The sequence below is a fragment of the Ovis canadensis genome, chromosome 20, assembly GCF_042477335.2.
Source record: "Ovis canadensis isolate MfBH-ARS-UI-01 breed Bighorn chromosome 20, ARS-UI_OviCan_v2, whole genome shotgun sequence".
NCBI lineage: Eukaryota > Metazoa > Chordata > Mammalia > Artiodactyla > Bovidae > Ovis > Ovis canadensis.
Genome location: NC_091264.1, coordinates 62,656,724 through 62,674,635, shown reverse-complemented (window position 1 = coordinate 62,674,635; position 17,912 = coordinate 62,656,724). Strand labels below are relative to the sequence as shown.

Here is a 17,912-nt window from a genome sequence, read left to right as displayed (position 1 = left end):
CCCAACTTCAAGCCTCCCCGGCCCCACTGAGGCTGTGCACCCCGTCTTAAGAATTCCCAGGCTTCTCCACACACTTCCCCTACTTCAACACCCTGATGGAAACTTCGTTTGTCCTTAGAGATATCACTTCCTGCAAAAGCCTTTCCGCAATAAGACAGGTTCTCCCGGTTCATGGGGAGGCCATGGAGCTGATGGCGTATTTTCTACTCGCCTTCCTCGCCAGGCCCTTGTCATCGTTGGGTCCCTCCTCCCTGCATCTATCACTTGGGCTGCCGATACTAAGCCCATCCGGCTGGGGACCGACACAGCAGAAACGTGCTTTCTCCCCGTTCAGGAGCCTGGAAGTCCAGATCAAGCGCTGGTTGGTTCCTCGGAGGCCGCTCTCCTCAGCTGGCAGACAGCACCTTCTCCCGTGGCCTCACATGGTTGGCCTCTTCTGTGTGTCTGATCTTTTCTTTTTACAAAATTATTACTTATTTTGGCCTCGCCTCATGGCATGTGCTGGAGAAGGGCACGGCAACCCACTCTAGTGTTCTCGCCTGGAGAATTCCATGGACAGGGGAGCCTGGTGAGCTACAGTCCAGGGGGACACAACTGAGTGAGTCACACACGCACGCACGCACGCACGGCACGTGGGCTCTTAGTTCCCCAACCAGTGATGGAACCCGGGCCCTCTGAGCTGGAAGCGCAGAGGGTGAACGCCTGGACCACCAGGGGACTCCGCGATCCCCTCTTCTCGTGAGGACACCAGTCCCGCTGGATTAGGGGGCGCCCGATGACCTCGTTTCACGGAAGGACGGCGGAGAGGGCCGCACCCCGACACCGCCTGCCGCGGGGCCGCGACTTCAGCAGATGACTCTGGGGCGCCCGGGTTAGCCTCTGCGGCGCCCGGGTTAGCCTCTGCGGCCTCCTGTCTCGGGGGGTCGCCCGTCCACAGCCGCCTCTTCTCATCCGCAGACGCCCGGCACAGGGCCTAAGAGGCCAGCCGCGCGTTTCTCTCCTCTCGGCCTCCTTCCCGTCCTCCCGCTCCTCAGCGACAGACCCTCCCGCCTCCACCGTCCCCTCCGTCGCCGAAGCCCACCGTCAGGCTGCCTCTCCCGAGAGTCGTCCGCCGCCGCGTCTCCCTCCGCGCCGCCCGCCCTCAGGCCCGTCTGCCCCTCGGCGGTCGCCGAAGCTGCTTTTCTCCCCCAGCCTCAGGCCGCTCCGCGCGCTCACAGCCCCGGGCCGCTTCCGGTGTCCGCTCGCCGGTGATGGATTTGAGTCCTGTCGGCTTCCGACCGTCAGTAATCCCTCCCAGATGTCTCGTCCCCTCCGCGGCTCCGTGGCGTCGAAGCTGCAGTCGCTTCCGGACTTCTCACCCCGGGCCTTCTGTAGTCAAAGCCGAGGGACGCCGACGCCCACGACCTAACCCGGGACTTGGGCTTCTAGCATCTTCCCCCGTCCCCGCCTGCCGTGCAGCATGAATGATCCCTCTTTCCCCCCAAGGCTGACCTGTCTACCATCTCTCCTCTGCCATAGACAGACAGGCAGACACCGTCACAAGCAGCCTTCTGCAACATCTCTATTCTCTCTCTCTCTCGATCTGCATTCCTTTCCTGTTGACATAAATGTCTATGGAGAACGGAAAGGGGTTTGTACCTGAGGTTTATGCGGAGGAGGGATGGTTAGAAACCAAAGGAGCAACACTGAAAGCCGGCCATTCCCTTCTTTTCCCAATTAAGTGACAGCGCAGACAATAGCGGCCCTTCTGCCAGACTCCGGTCAAGGGCATTCTAGTCAGATTAGTCAAGACACTCAGGTAGGCATTTTTTATTAGCAAATGATTTAATTCTCAATTGACTAACAACAGCAAGGTTGATGACAGCAAGGGGGTCCAGCTCGGCTCTGCCAGGTCCCGGCCAGGCCGCCGGGGACCTCGGGAATCCGCCTGGGTGCCGTCAGCTGCAGGTCGTGGGTGGCGACACCGCCTGCCAGGTTGGGGGCCGGAGCGGACTGAGCAAGATGATCCGCACGGGGGCCCTAGGGCAGCGCCTGGCGCATAGTAGGGGGCCAGTCCCTATTAGCTGCTATTCCGTTGCCATGGTCCCTTTTCTTTCTCCCTAACTTCTTGGAGCTTCAGGCCTTCATTTCCTTTTTTTCCAGTGACTCCTTAACCCCTTGCTTTCTGGCCTCTGCCTTGCCCTGTTAAGTCAATTTACTGTCTCAGATCTCACCCCCTTTGCAGCTGCTTGTCTTCATGTGTCTGCGAGTTAACACCATTGACCACCTTTCATTGGCAGCTCACCGTCCCCACCCCGCGCCCCAACCAGCACCACCAGCGTTCTGCTCCTTCGGTTTCCCTGGGGTTGGTCAGCCTCTAGCCTTTTCCTACCCGTCCCCTCTGCCCCTCAGATGTCTCTCCAGGCCTTCTTCCTGGGTCCAGTCTCTTCTCGTCTTCCACACGCCATCCCCGCTGATGTGTGGACCCATCGCCCATCCAGGGTCCCAAACTGAGACCAGGGAGGCAACTCCTTCAAAACTCTTCACTCTCTGCAACCACTTGAGACCAAGCCAGTGGATTCAATTTTCTTTACCATTTCCCACCTCTAGTCACCGCCGCTCTTCCCCCCACGTTTTTTTTTTTTTTTTTAAATCACACTGACAAGTGCCGATGTGTTATTAAGAAAGCCCACAAGGGGCTGAAATAGAGCATGGTGTGTTTGGGAGAGACTATTTCTTTATGTTTTATTTTTTTAAAACAAAGGAAAACAAATTATATTTTTTAATTTACTTTTGGTTTTGGCCGTGCTGGGTTTCTGTTGCCACACAGGCTTTCTCTGGTTATGGGGAGCAGGAAGCTACCGTGGAGTTGGGGTGCGCCAGCTTCTCGTTGCAGTGGCTTCTCTTGGCGGACCTCAGGCTCTCAGGTGCTCAGGCTTCAGCAGTTGTGATGTGTGGGCCTAAGTTGACCCACAACATGTGGAATCTTTCCCGACCAGGGGTTGAACCTGTGTCCCCTGCATTGGCAGGCAGATTCTTTATCACTGGACCACCAGGGAAATACCCCTCCTGCTTAAAAAAATATATATATATATATAGATTGATTGGGCTGCACCAGGTCTTACTTGCAGCCCATGGGATCTTTGAACTTCATCGTGGCATGCAGGATCTTTAGTTTCGGGAAGTGCAATCTAGTTCCTTGACCAGGGATGGAACCTAGGCCCCCTGCATTGGGAGCATGGAGTCTTAGCCAGTGGACCACCAGGAATTCCCTGTCCCTCTCTTTTTACCTTAACCCCTGAGCTGTCTTGTGTCACTCTACAGATGCTCGAGTGGTTTCCCTTCATTTGATGTCACGCCCCACGGTCAGTGCTGCAGAGGGACTTTTTTCCTTCTCTTCCAAATCAAACTGGACAAATTCTACTGCATCTGTGTCCTAATTATGTCTCAAACTAATCCATTCTTCTCTACCTCTACAGCCAGCAACTGATGGAGTCCCTATCATTTCTTAGGTAGGCTCTTCTGTTAATTCCCAGCTAGTCTTCCCATCCCAAGGGTTCCAGACCTTTCTCCACGGTCCCATGAGGGAGGCTCTGTCTACCTCCTCAAGCTCTTTCAGGGCCTCAGCTCGGGACAGAGTGCAGGTCAGCCACAAGGGGTGCACGGGTCTCTCGGCTGTCCAGCCCATGAGCGATTCCTCCAGCTCCATCTCAGGCTGCCTCGCCCCGTCCACTCTGCTCCAGCCAGAGTCAGGGGTTTGCAGTTCAGGAAACTGACTTTGTTTTAGGCCTTTGTGCCCTTGTGCATGGGCTTCCCAGGTGGCGCTAGTGGTAACGAACCCACCTGCTTATTCAGGAGACTTAAGAAACGCAGGTTTGATCCCTGGGTGGGGAAGATCCCTTGGAGGAGGGCATGGCAACCCACTCCAGTATTCTTGCCTGGAGAATCCCATGGACAGAGGAGCCTGGCGGGCTACAGTCCACAGGGTCGCAAAGAGTCGGACACGACTCAGCAACTTAGGACACACGCATGCCTTTGTGCCTCCTGCTCATGGCTCCCTCTGCCTGGAGCACCCTGCATGCTCCTCTCTCTTGGCAGGAGGGACACCTCCATGTCTCCTGAGATTCAGCGGATTGCATCACCTCATTCCAGAGCCCTTCTCCAATGTCCACATCCTTTTCCTTCTTGGTTCTCTTCCACGGCATAGCTCTGTGGGTTCCATTATTTCCACTTCCAGTTCAGTTGCTCTGTCGCCTTCCATCTCCAGCGAGCTTCCCCTTCTGCCCTTCTCATCAGACATGCATTCTCTCCATCGCCCGGCTGGGACCCAGGCATCGTCTCAGTCCTCACTTCTTCACCCCCCATCCCCACACCAGCTGCTTCTCTGCCGGTCCTTCCTCTGAAGTGACTCCTAACCATCTGTTCTCCATTCCTTCCCCCGCTTCCCACCCTAGTTCAGGCCCACATCCCTGAGGTTTGCCATGGATAGTGTTCAGAGCTCTTTGTGGGCTAGCCTTGGCCTGTTGACTTTTTAAAAATATATTTATTTATTTGTCTGCCCCAGGCCTTAGTTGTGGCACTGGGACTCTTAGTTGTGGCAGATGGGATCTAGTTCCCCGACCAAGGATCAAACCTGGGCCTGATGCATTGGGAGTGTGGAGTCTTAGCCACTGGACTGCCAGGGAAGTCCCCTAGTCTCAGCCCATTGACTTTTGCTCTCACTTCTGCTGCTTTTTAAGTGTTATGATCCAGCCACACTGGAATCCTTCCTGGTCTCTGAAGAGGGCCCATAAGTTGCTGCCACCACGCCTTTCATCTGCTGTTTCTAATCCCCCTCTCCATCTATGAAATTTCTAACCATTCTCCATGGCTCAACCCCCCCCCCCATTACTTTCTTTTCTGTGAAGCCTTCCCCAATGACTTATTTGAAGTGATCTCTTTTCTCAGAACCTCTGAATTTTGTACCTGTTTAATGGTTCTTATTATATGTTGGCTTGCATTTCATCATTATTTCTTATGGATGCAGAGATTAGCTTGTAAACTCTTTTAAGCTATGGATTATAAATTATCCATTTTTGTATCACTTCACTACAGAACATAGTGCAGTTTCATGTATGTGTGTGTATATCTGTTTATCTACAAATAGATATATATCAGCTTTGTTGAGGTATAACTTACATAGTATGCAATTCACCCATTTAAAGTGAACAGTGCAGTGCTTTTACTGTATTCAGAGTTGGTAAACAATCACTGCAATCAATTTTAGAACATTTTTATCACCCCAAAAAGAAATGCTGTACACATTACAGTCAGTCCCTATTCCCTCCAAACCCTCAGCCCTAGGGACTATTAATCTACTTTCTGTCTCCATAGATTTGCTTATTCTGGACATACTGTATAAACAGAATTAGAACAGTCTTTGTCCTTTTGGGTCTGCCTTATTTCATTTTTGGGCTTCCCTGGTGGCTCAGCTGGTAAAGAATCCACCTGCAGTGCGGGAGACCTGGGTTTGATCCCTGGGTTGGGAAGGTCCCCTGGAGAAGGGAATGACTACCCACTTCAGTATTCTGGCCTGGAGAATTCCATGGACTGTATAGTCTATGGGGTCTCGAAGAGTCGGAAATGACTGAGCGACCTCCTGTTTCTTATTCCATTTAGTATGTTTTCAGAATTGATCCGTGTTGTAGTGTGTACTTCACTCCTTTTTATGGCTGAATAATATTCCATGCAACACGTTTTGTTTATCCACTCACCAGCTGATGGATATTTGGGTTGTTTCTATTTTTTAGCTGCTATGGATAATGCTGCCATGAACATTCGTGAACAAGTTCTTGTGTGGATGTATGTTCATCTCTTATGGCGTAAGAGTGGAGTGGCTGGGTCAGATGTAACTCTATGCTTAATGTTTTGAGGAACCATCAAGTTGTTTATTTATTTTTTTTTAAGTATTTTTATTTGGTTGCATCAGATCTTAGTTGCAGTACACAGGACCTTTGCTGCATCTGTGGGATCTCTTGTTGGGGTGTACCCTACGTGTGGCACCCAGGCTATAGAGCGTTTGGATTTAGTAGTTGGGGCCTTTCAGGCCTAGTTGTTCCTCGACATCCAATCAGGGATCAAACCTGTGTTCCTTGCATCACAAGGTGGATTCCTAACCACTGGACCACCAGGAGAACTCCCCATCAAAAAGCTGCTTTTCAAAGTGACTATAGAGTTTTACATTTCCACCAGCAGTGTGTAAGGAGAATTCTATCTTCCCACCGACAGCACTTGTTATTATCTGCCTTATTTCTTACAGCCATTCTAGTGGTGCCTCATCATGGTTCTTCTTTTTTTTTTTGGAAGGATAATGGCTTTATTGAATTTTGGTGTTTTCTGTCAAACCTAACATGAATCAGCCATAGGTGTACATTATGTCCCCTCCCTCTTGAACCTGCCTCCCATCTCCCTCCCCATCCCACCCCTCTGGGTTGATAGAGCCCCTGTTTGAGTTCCCTGAGATATACTGCAAAGTCCCATTGGTTATTTTACATATGATAATGTAAGTTCCCATCTTACTCTCTCCATACATCTCACCATCTCCTCCCCTCTCCGGTGTCCATAAGTCTGTTCTCTATGTCTGTTTCTCCACTGTTGTGTTGCAAATAAATTCCTCAGTGCGATCTTCCTAGATTCCATATATATGCGATATTTCTTTATCTTTCTGATTTACTTCACTCTGTATAACAGGCTCTAGGTTCATCCACCTCATTAGAACTGACTCAAATTTGTTCCTTTTTATGGCTGAGTAATAGTCCCTTGTGTATATCTACCACAGCTTCTTTATCCATTCTTCTGTTGACGGACATCTAGGTTGCTTCCATACTCTAGCTATTGTAAATAGTGCTGCAGTGAACACTGGGGTACATAGGTCTTTTTCAGTTTTGGCTTCCTCAGGGTCATTGTGGTTTTGCTAGCATGACTCTTTCTCCCTATTAGATGTTCAAAAAATATTTGTTGGATCAAGGATATTTATGGGTAATATGAACCAACAGACCTTTGGACAGCTCATTTGACTTCCAAGTTTATAAATTAGCTAGAAAAGATGAATGCACAGCTCATCATCATTTCAAAAGTTGCTTATAGGCTGTTTTCTCAACTAAATAGGTTGCCAGTATTACCGCGGTGATGCTATCGAGGTGATCTGTCCTAAAAATTCATGTAGCTTTGCAGGTTTGAATGTATTTTACAGAATAAGCTAAATTACAAGCAAAATTCCAGTTTTGATATGATTCCTATTCAGAAACGTACCACTGAGTGGGGAGACCAGGAAAGGCAACATCTAACTGGGGGCATGCGGTGAGGCTGGAGAGGAGGCTTAGAAAAATGCCATTACTAAAGTTTCTCTGGGTTGAGTTTTCCTCTGTCAACAGCAGACCCTGGGAAATGTAACAGGTTCTGAAAACTTAATTTTGATGACTCTGGACATCAGAGAAACAGCCAGCTGAATCAGTTCCCTCTTGGGCAGCTGATTATCTCAAGTCAGAGGTAATGGTGCAACTGCTTTTGCTTGGTTCTAGAGAGTTCTGTCTTGGCCAGAACCCATCCATTTAATCCATCCCTGGGTCGACACTTCTGTCTGCTGTCCTGAAAACCAGAGATCCACTGAAGGCCACCAGTTAAAGGCCTGGGACTGGGCTTACAACTTTGGATGGTGAGCAAGTGTATTCAGAGGAACTGGCGTGGAACAGGGTCGAAGGTCATAGTCAGTAGATAGTAGCCAGCTTTCTGTCTGTATAACATCATCTTGCCTAACAAACCTCACATGGGAGACTCTACAGAAGCGTTCTCAGCCCCCAGTTGAGAGGCCCCCCGTCATCTTTAGAATTTGGGGGGTGTGCAGTGTTTGTTTTTTACAACCACCATCACCCTTATCTTTCTGAAGATGTTTCCAAAGGCTGACAACAGGCCCCTTTCAGAAGCTCGGTAGGAAAAGTATTAACAGGTGGAAACATGTCAGCCACTTTATGGAGGAAGCGCAGCCCAGGCCTGGTTTCTCTGGGCTTGGGTGATAACTTGGGCCGCCGCAGCCAGGGCGAAGCTGGTGGCTGGAGCCCTGGAGATGGCGAGCGGCTCAGAGGAGGGCCCCAGCTTTTCAGAGCTGAAACAGGAGCCCTCTGAGAGAAAGAGATATTGCATGTGGCTTCCCTGATGCCTCGGAGGGCGACAAGGATGACACAGCATCAGCCGTGCCATCGCGGGGTGGGGACCCAGGGGGGCCGCCCCTTGGGGGCAAGGCAGCCCCCCGCCGCCGAAGCATCAGTTGTGGAGCGCGGAGAAGGGAAGGCGACAGAGGCCGAGGCAGCGCTGATGGAGAACGCGGTGCTGGGGCGGCAGTCCCAGAGCAAGAAGTACTGGGCCCTGCGAGAGAAACAGCCCGGAGTTGGGGGCGGGGTGAAGCGCCAGTTCCTTCATCTCCCGCCCCGTCGTCTGCCTGTCCCACCTGGATGCACAGGGAGGACCGCGTGGGGAGGGAACGGTGCGGGTGGGGCTCGGCTCCCGCATCTGCCTCTGAGACCAAGAGGGGCGGTGTCGGGTCAGGGGACGCCCCACACCGCGGCACCCCCCTCGCGGCCTCCGAAGTGCCCCTCTCGCGCCTCCCAGGCGTCGCTGCCTCTTCCCCTCCTCCGTTAAAATAGTTTAACAAACCACCGAGTGAAGCGATGGAGAGCCGGGGGCGGGGAGTCGCCCGCAGTGAGGGGCTGGACTGGGGAAGGGGGGCGTGCGGTGGTCCATGAAGGTGGACGGCCGGCAAAGAGCGCCGCGCAGGTCGCATCGCGCTCGGCCGCCGCCGCCGAGACCCTTCCCCGGGGGATGGGGGGCGGCCCGAGCCCTTCTCCCGCTGGGCCCCCGGGGGCGCCCGCGGAGGGCGTGGGGGCCAACCTGGGGCTGCGGTGGAGTGGGGCGGGGGTCTGCAGTGTCCCGCCATCCCGGGGATGGAGACTGCAGTCAGCCCGCTAAAATCGGGGCGGGGGGCTGCGGCGGGGCCCGCAGTACCCCCCGCCCCCTAGCCCAAGCGCGGCCGCCGCCGCCGAGACCCTTCCCCGGGGTGGGGGGCGGCCCAAGTCCTCCTCCCCCTGGGTCCCCGGCGGCGCCCGTGGAGGGCGTGGGGGCCAACCTGGAGCTGCGGTGGGGGTGGGGTGGGGGACTGCAGCGTCCCTCCATCCCGGGGATGGAGACTGCAGCCACCCCGCTAAGATCGGGGCGGGGGGCTGCGGCGGGGCCCGCGGTCTCCCCCCCACCCGCCCCCCGGCCCGACCGCCGCCGCCGCCGCCGCCGCCGCCGCCGCCGCCGCCGCTCAGTAACACGTCCCCAGGAGACGCGCAGGAGCAACACGTGATGTGTCTACTTATCAGGGTGAGAGGGGGAGAGCGGGGCTCCGAGCGTGCAGGCGGGCAAGCGGGGCGGGGGGCCGGGGCGGGGGCCGGGACGGCGGCCGGGGCGCCGGGGTCGCCAGCTCCTCGCCCACCTCCCTCCCCGCGGGGCGAAGCGGAGGTGGGGGGGAAGCGACTGCGGAGTTGATGAACTTTGCACATCCAGAAACGCCATTTTGATTCCTTTTCCGGAACAAGTTTGCATCTCTGCTCGATCCCTTCCCGCAGCCCACCAGTCCCCTCGGCGTCCTCGCCCGGGAGCCCCCAGCGCCCTGGCCCGGCCGTGAGTACGCGCCCCCGGGCGTTCTGGCTCGCGGTCCCTCGGGCGGCCGCGAGATGTCCGGGGCTGAGCCGGGAGCGGCGACCTTTCCGAAGAACTTTTGGGGATGTGGGGAGGGTGAGGTCTGCGTAGGGCGCGCCGCACTTTTCGAACTCCGCGTCTCCCCCGGGGGCCGCGAGGACCCGGGAGCCACCCCCCACCGCACCCCACGGCCGCGGCGCTGCGTGCGCTCGGGGGGCCGGCGTGGGATGAGCCGGGCAGCCCTCGCCCCTCGGGCTGCTGCGCGCCGGGCCGCTCCTCCTCCCCGCGTCCTCCCCCCTCCTCCCTCCTCCTCCCTCCTCCTCCCCTTCCTCCGCTCCCTTTCCCCTTCCCGAGCCGCCGGCTCTGCCAACCAGCTCCCAGCGCGAGCCGCCGGCCGCAGCGCCCCGCCGCCGGGGGACCTGATGCGCATCCATATTAGCCGTCCGAGCGCAGGAATCCGGCCCGACCCGCGCCGCCGCGCCCGCCGCCGCATTTATTTTTAACCGAGCCCCGCCGGGGGGACTCGGAGGGTGCGCGCCTGGCCGCCCAGAGACATCTTCCCAGCGCAGTTCTCCATCTTCCGCCCTCTCTCTCTCTCTCTCTCTCTCTCTCTCTCTCTCCCCCGACATCCCTCCCCCCCCCTCCATGTGGGAGGGGAAACTCTTCTCCTACATACTTTCGAGTCCCTCTCGGGCCGAGAGGAGCGCGGAGATGACGGCGCCCGCCCGCCCGCCGCCGCCGCCAGGTATCCGGGGGTGCCATGCTCGGGGGGTGCCACGCTCGAGAGGGGGGGGTGCTCGCCGGGGGTGGGGGGATACCGCGCGATGGGAAGCATCCGCCGCGCCCTGCGCTGCGGACTTTGATCGTCTCCGGCGGACGGCGCCGGCCCCGGAGGGGCCCTGCGCCTTCGCCGCTCCCGGCTCGTGGCTGCTAGTCACGCCGACCATCGCGCCCCGGGTGACCGCGCGAGGGGCGGGGGGGCGCGTCCGTGCGTATTGTTCTCTGGCCTTTCCGCTGGCGGTGTACGTGTTTTCGTGGGAGCCATCGGTGTGGAGCGGAGCCTGCATCGCGGGGGGGGGCGGGGGGGGGGAAGACCTCGGCGCCCGGCGCCGTCACGAGCACAGGAAGGAGGCCGGGAGCATCCGAGGCGGGGCCGCCGGGGCCCGCTTCGCCGCCCAGCTGTGGAGCGCGCTCGGAAACTTTTGTCCGCCGCCCGCTGGACCAATTTTTTTTTTTTTTTTTTTGCCGAGTTGTGGGGCTTCCCTGCCTCCTCCCATCCCAGCCCCGCAGCGTCCAGCAAGGCCGGGATGGGGGGTGGGGGAAGGGGCTGGCGTCCAGGGGCTGGGGGACCCAGTGCGCCCCCCGCGCTCCCCCCTCCTCCTCGGCCCGGCCCCCCGCGCCCACCCGCCCCCACCTCCCCGCTCGCGGTCTCTTAGGAAACTGCGACCTTAATGGTTGCTAAGGAGCAGGGGAGGTCCTTCCCGTCGCCGGCCCCCTCCCTGGGAGCGGCGCGTTCTCTGGACCCGGCCGAGGGTCGCGTCGAGGATGTGAGGGCTCGCTCCCCGCCGCCCACCGGGTCAGGGGAGGCGCGTGAGTGCGGGGCGCGCTGGTCCAGTCCACTCCTCGGCGGGGCCACTTTGCTTTTCGGATGGGCCGGGGGTCGGGGGGGAGGGCGATGTGTGGGTGGGGGGCAGCAGAGAACTCCCCCCACCTCCCGGGCGCGGGACCGACCGGTTGACAGGCGCCGCGTGCAACTCGCGTCCCGCGTCCGCGGTGCATCCGTGATGGGTTATAAAAGAGGAGAAAAGTATTTCTCCTTGCTCAGCACATTTGCCCTGCCTGGCTCCTTACTGGTTAGAAGATAGAACGTGAGCCCAGATCTGGACGAGCAGTTCACATTCCATTACGAAATTCTACACGGCTTCAGAGCCAGCAGCAGCACACATTCGGGCCACTTTGGAGTTTTTTCGGCTTCTTCTTTGGGGGTGGTGGTGGTGGAGAGATGGAAAGGCGAATTAAAAAAAAAAAAAGCACAACTCTGGGGTATGCTGAAAAACCTGTCTGAGGGTTTTCAGCAGCAGAAACATTCACCCCACGCTTGTTTTAGAGTTAAGATTTAAAAGCCCGTGGAAATGGAGTTTGCCTGTTGGATAGAGATGCTGGAAATAGCGAGGTGTTTCTGTCTTGAAGAAGGGACTGGAGGTGATTTCTGCGAAGGCTGCCGAGTCGTTAATGTGCATCCCATGTTTCCCGGGTAGTTTTCTTCTAGATATGCGGTGGTGTGTGCCTGCGCGCGAGTGTGTTCGAATTTAATTGATGTGGAAAGCAGAGAAAAGGGAACTGCAAAGAAAAGGATGGTTTTTGTTTTGTTTTTCCCCACGGCCCTTAAAAGCATCCTCTAGGGTTGGTGCCTTCTGGAGAAGGCAGGTATGGTTCTAAGTCCTAATGTAACCCGGAAGTCTTGTTAGAGGCTGAAGCCTTGACTGAAAAAATTTTTCCCTCTCGCTTTCTTGTTTTAAACGTGTAGTTCTTTTCTTCCTTCGAGAATCACACAGTCACACAAATTATTCTTCAAGTAATTTATGCAAAGGTGAGTCACTAATTTTAGTTATTCCCCCCCCCCCCCCATCTTTTACCTTTGCCCCTTGGAGGAAACTTCTGGGTATCCTTTCATGGATCTTGCTTTGATGTGTTTTGGGCTTTGGTTACACTGATGAATTCAACATTTGAATGGCTTTTATCAAGTTTTAAATGTGTGAAAAAACACCTTCCTTCCCACCCCACCCCCCTTTACAAAAGAAAGGGAGAGCCCTTTGATTTGCTATTTGTTTACCTTGTGCTTCATTTTAGGTTGTTAATGAACTTGCACTGTTTTATTATTCTAAAAAATACTGCCAAACAGGTTGTATTTTAGGATGTTTTGTTTTTAAAGAGGATTTGCTGGTTACGTGATACTCTTAAGAAAATGCTGCTGGCCTTTTCTGTTACATGGCATATCATTCTCTGGGTTTTTCTGAATATCACTCTGTTTCTCATCAGCAGTTCAGAGCCTGGGCCCTTATGGCAGACAGGCGTTTGTTGTGTGATGGGAAGATGAGTCTGACTCAGCTGGCACAGGTGGGGCATCCATTCCTGACTGTCTGCATCATCTCACAAGTGACCCTTTGATGGAAGGGTCTTTTATTTTAGACGTCTTCAGGCAGGCTCCCAAGGTCTCATTTGTAGGACACATTCTGTATCCAACATAAGGGCAGAATATTGAAGGAGGAAAATAAGGCTACTGAGCCAGTCTGCATCGTCCCGTCAGCAGTTGTGGATGGATTCCTTGCTGTGTGCAGGGCCCTATCCAGTTGCCATTATGTGGTTTGCATTTTTACCCAATTTTGAACTGCTGTGCTAGTCTACTTCCTAAAATCAGTTTGGAAATCTTTGCTGGTTGTGTTATGCTCAGTTGTTACCATCATTCATTACCTTCAGTGAAGGATATTTCCTGGTTAATGAAATTAAGAAAAAAGTCTACCCTTTGTGGGGTTTTGTATGGCATAATTAATATAAACTTAACTCCTGCCGAAAATTGATTAAAAGTGCTCACTCGAAGTAGTCAGAAGTGAATCCTTTTGATGTTTCTATTCATTATCCTTCTGAAAAGTAGGTGGTGCTTAAAAGGTCATAGGATAAGGGTTGCTAAGCAGCTAAACAGAAGGATGCTAAAATTAACCGAAGCATTTTTGAAAGGGAGTCCTCCCCTGTTTTACATTATTTAACTAGATTTAATTAATTTCTGAATCTTTCATGTCCTTTGGCCTAGGAAAGTAGGATGTTAAGTTTGTTTTGTTTTTGTTATCATATTTAAATAATCTCTCTCTTGTAAGTGTCTTTTTATTGAAGTTCATGCTCTGACCAGACCTGGTGTCAGATGGCAGCTTGTCTGGGTGAACGTCTTGCCTGTTAACCTGTGTGTTCAGATTAAATCCACGCTTCCCTAGGAAAGGTGTGTGTAACATCACCTTATTTCATTTATTAATAACAGATGGCTTAGTTTGGAAAACATGCCTAATCTGTGAAGTGATGTCTTATTGTGCTCTTTACTAAACAGGTTTGTGTTTGGAAGCTCGAAATGCAGTAGACAGTCAGCAGGGCGCAGGCAGTAGAGCCTCTCCTGACCCAGGACGGTGGTCTTCTTCCCCTTTTCTGCTGTCAGGTTAAGTTTTGATAGAGCGCCTCCTTTTCAGTCCACCTCCCCATCTCAGTTCATTTCAACCCCTTTTTGAAAATAATTCCATTAGATGTAGAGTATCTTTGGGACCAAGTGTTCAAAAGCAACACTTGAAGGATTTTGGAGTTTTTCAGTGAGAAGAAAAAGGGTTGTAGTCTAACCAAAGCCATGATTGGTAACCATCTCTTGGCTGAAAAGCAAGCTTACTGCAGCTCAGAAATTTCCCTGTCTCAAGGTTACTTGTGTGCATCTGACCTGCCAAACAGGCAAAGTTGAGTAATGTTTTTTATATCCAAATACAATGAAGAAATTAGATGGGTTTTCTTGGGAGGGGCAAGGTTAGTGAGTTTTCTTTCTGTCTTTTAGACTTAGAAAGTGGATTCTGAGTAGAAATACCCATGGCTATCTTCAAAAAGCAAGGGTCAGCCTGTGATCTCCGCACCCTGGGCTGCCTACCTGTAAACCAGAGGGAAAAGGTGTACCCTCTGAAACAAGACGGAGGCATACACTGTGCCTTCTGAAATGCATCACTTATTTTTAATTTCCCCTGCACCCAAGGAAGGCAGAATACAGAGAGGAAAGCCATCTGCGGGGTTGTCTTGATGACCGAAGTGGAAGAGTGAGGAAGATGGGGCGGGAGGGTGATGGGCTTTTTCCTTTTCTGTTAGCTGTCCTCTGGGACGGAGTCACCTGCTGTGCTGGTCTCTGTTTCCCTACTCACCTTCCCTGGGTGTTGTAGGAAGGGCAGCTGAGAGTAGCTGGCAGTGGTTGGTGGAGACTGGGGGCGGGGGTGGGGACGGGAGGGACGCCCCGGAGGAGGGCGCAGGGAGCTGTCCCTTGCAGCAACTGGTGCATCTTGTTTCGGATGGTACTCTGGGTACAGGTGAGCCAGTCTGCCCATCAATAAAGGTGGCTGCCAGTGAATAGGTGCTTAGACAAAAGAAGTGGGAGAGGGTGGAGACTGTTTGTTCAGTGTGATTCAAGCAAGCAGTGCTAATAGAATTTGAAAGCCTCTGTGAAGTCCCTGAGTCTGGGTACGGGCGGTCCGGCGGGATTCACCTGAGGCCTTTCAGACTCGCTGAGGGCGGGTGGTCCTGATGGGGGTGAGAAAGCCCAGGCAAAAGCCCCACATTCTTTGTCAGCCGGCCAGACAGGCAGAGAAAAGGTCTCAGTGGGGGTAATTAGATAAAGCTTTTAAATGGCTCTATTTGTTTTTTCCCCTGGCTGGTTTGATATCTCATCTCTTCTCCCGCCTCTTTCAGAAGCTGCTGGTAAGACGGTCCTAAGAATGTTGGAGGCTGTTAGTGGTTTCGTTACTTGGGACATTTCATTTTTCGTTAGGGCGGACCCTGGACAAAGTGAACTTAACCCTGCTTTTGTGGAGGCCTTGAACAAAGATTTGAATTTTATCCTCAGAGCGGGAGCGGCACAGTGTGAGGGCTGGGTGGGTGTATTAACCCATTTTCCAGCTGTGCCAGCCTCCACCCTGTGGCTGGTAATAAATCAAGCCCAGGACCCAGAACTCCCAGCTCCAGCCTCACTCCAAACAACACCTGCTTTTTCAAGTCAGCTTGGCCTCAGAAGACAGAGCATCAAATATACAGGGCCTGTTTATCTGTGTGTGTGTGCTTTTTAAATGAGACCAGATCCTTTGACAATAATTGAATGCGAAGATGTAAGGCAATTAAAAAAAGAAACTTTTCTAGCCTTTGGCAGCATTTTTCTTGATGAACATGATTATAGACATTTTTTTCCCGTAGGTTTTCTACCTCGTGAGATCATTGTAAGGATAAAATAAATGTCTCAGAAAGTCAAAATCTATATATGGAAGAAAGTAGTGTATTTTGAGCTCAGGAAGCTTTGTGGGTATCCACTCTGGATTTCCTTTCCAGAATTGTGCACAGCTCCAGTACTCGGGCAGAGTTTATGTTTGCTTCGAGTGCCCAGAGACAAACAGGCCAGCACATTATTCTCCGTGAAGTTTACTTGTGTGCTTAGTTGCTCAGTAGTGTCTGACCTTTGTGACCCCATGGATTGTAGCCCGCCAGGTTCCTCTGTCCATGGGATCTTCCAGGCAAGAATACTGGAGTTGGTTGCCTTTTGCTTCTCTCCGGGATCTTCCTGACCCGGGGATGGAACCCGTGTCTCCTGCAGTGCAGATGGATTCTTTACCTGCTGAGCCATCACTCAGGGATGAATTTTAAGGGACAGGCAGGTGGTAAGCTTTGGGTGCACTCTTTAGAGCAGTGGCTCTCAGCTTGGTGGTTCTCCCCACCGCCCTGGCGCAGGGGGTGCCTGGCAACTGTCTGGAGACCCTGATTGCCTTGCTAGGGGAGGGGATGCACCAGCCTTCAGTGGGTCCAGGCCAAGGATACTGCTGCTCTTCCCACAATGCACTGGGAAGCCCTGCAACAAAGGCTCATCCAGCCCCAAATGTCAGTAGGTGGAGGGTGAGAAAGCCTGCTTTAAAGGTCCAGGCCCGTGTGCCGTGTGCAGGCAGCCTGGTGTTCTCGCTGTGGGGCACGTGGCGTATTTGGGGATCTGGAATTCCATGGAGCGGGTAAGGTCTCCCTCCAGGACTATAAGGTGCTGTGTTGGCAAGTCCAGGATTTCACAGGAGATTGGGGGTTGGGCAGGACATTTCAGTGCCGTTCTGTATATTAAAAACCCCTTTAGTCAATAAAAGTTCCAGAACGTTTCTGCTTCTAAAACAAGCCAGATTCGTAGGTGCTGGGAAGGTGCTCTGATAGGCGGTGCTTCTTCGCTCGTTTGGGAAACTGACTCCGGTGCTGTCATCCGCCCCCTCCCTCATGTTCTCAGTTGTGTGGAGGGTACCACCCCCACCCCCCTGACTGCTTTTCCCTCAGTGTTTGAACAAGCCCCTACTTGCTTGACAGTTCATGTTTTCACCCTGGTAGTCTTGCTTATTTAAGTTTTCTTAAGTTTTTGCAAAATTCTTACATAACTTTCCACCCTTGTTAAAGTGCAGTGTTGAGGGGGCGGGGCTTCTGTCCACACGTTTCCCCTGGAGCGGGCACCTGGCTGACCCCAGGGAGGGCTGGGGACAGATCGAGGGGGGCAGAGACGGTGGTGAGTTTTATGTTTTGGGGGCTTCCGGGCCTCAGAGACCCCAAAAGGAGGTTGGTTTGAAGGAAGAAGAAATGTGGTATACAAACACTAAACTGTGTTTTCCCAGACCAGGCATGTCCAAGGAGAGTGGTGGGAGCCATCTTTAGCCACAGGTGCCACTTGCCTGACCCCTGTCCTGGTCTACCCCACCTCTCAGCTCAGAGGCAGGGGTAGGGGGGAGGTTTTGGAGCAAGAAGAAGGCAGGAAGAGAGGGGGGACGATTCCCGAAAGGGCGGGGCGGCCTGTGGTGGGAAGTGACAGTTGCCCCCAAAACCATCTGGGCTGGCACTTACTTAAGAGAAGCGTTGCACATTCTGCAGGCAGCTTTCTTGACATCCTCGTCCTGCTGACAGGCTGTCAAGGTCCCTCCTGGGCTAATGGTGGCAGTGACCTGCCCGGAAGCCACCTTTACCACGCGGCTCCTGGGGTGGTAAGAGCCTTGCGTCTGGTGCCCCGCCGCCCCCTCCCGCACCCTGTAAACCAGCCACTGCCACTGCCTGTCTCCACTGACAGCTTTTGCCAGGCTGAGGGTCGCCTGCAGGTGCATCAGAGGGAACTTGCAGAGAGAAGAGTCCCTCCCCCCACTTCTGGAAGGTGAACTGAAACTCACCATCTGCCCAGCCTTCCAGGCCAGTCCCTGACTCGGGTCTCTCCCACCCCAGCCAGACCCCCCTGGACACCCCTGTGCTGTCCAACTCCAGGGTCAGCTGCCCCGCTGTCCTGACCGAGGCTCTCCTCGGGTCACAGACACCTCCCAAGTCAATTTCCTGGCACCTTTGTGCACCCTCCGGTTGGTGGACACTAGCCATGCGTGGGGTTTGCCGGCCGAAAAACATCTCTTGGCTCCCTGCTGTCTGCAGGAAGAAATCCAAAC

The 17,912-nt window shown here is 53.8% G+C and overlaps 1 protein-coding gene across 6 annotated transcripts in view; it reads left to right on the top strand.

Moving 5' to 3' along the window:
• RREB1 (ras responsive element binding protein 1) overlaps positions 1 to 17,912 on the top strand; it is a 160,500-nt gene that overhangs the window by 32,536 nt on the left and 110,052 nt on the right. For 2 of the 6 annotated variants that reach the window (XM_069564005.1, XM_069564000.1), the window contains exon 1: positions 10,035 to 10,438. The exons of 2 other annotated variants lie outside the window; for them this stretch is intronic. The gene's annotated coding sequence lies outside the window, so the exon portion shown is untranslated. Of the gene's footprint in view, positions 1 to 9,300; positions 9,376 to 9,422; positions 9,676 to 10,034; positions 10,439 to 17,912 lie in introns of those variants that run through there. 2 more of the 6 variants (XM_069564002.1, XM_069564001.1) reach the window with 2 other exon arrangements.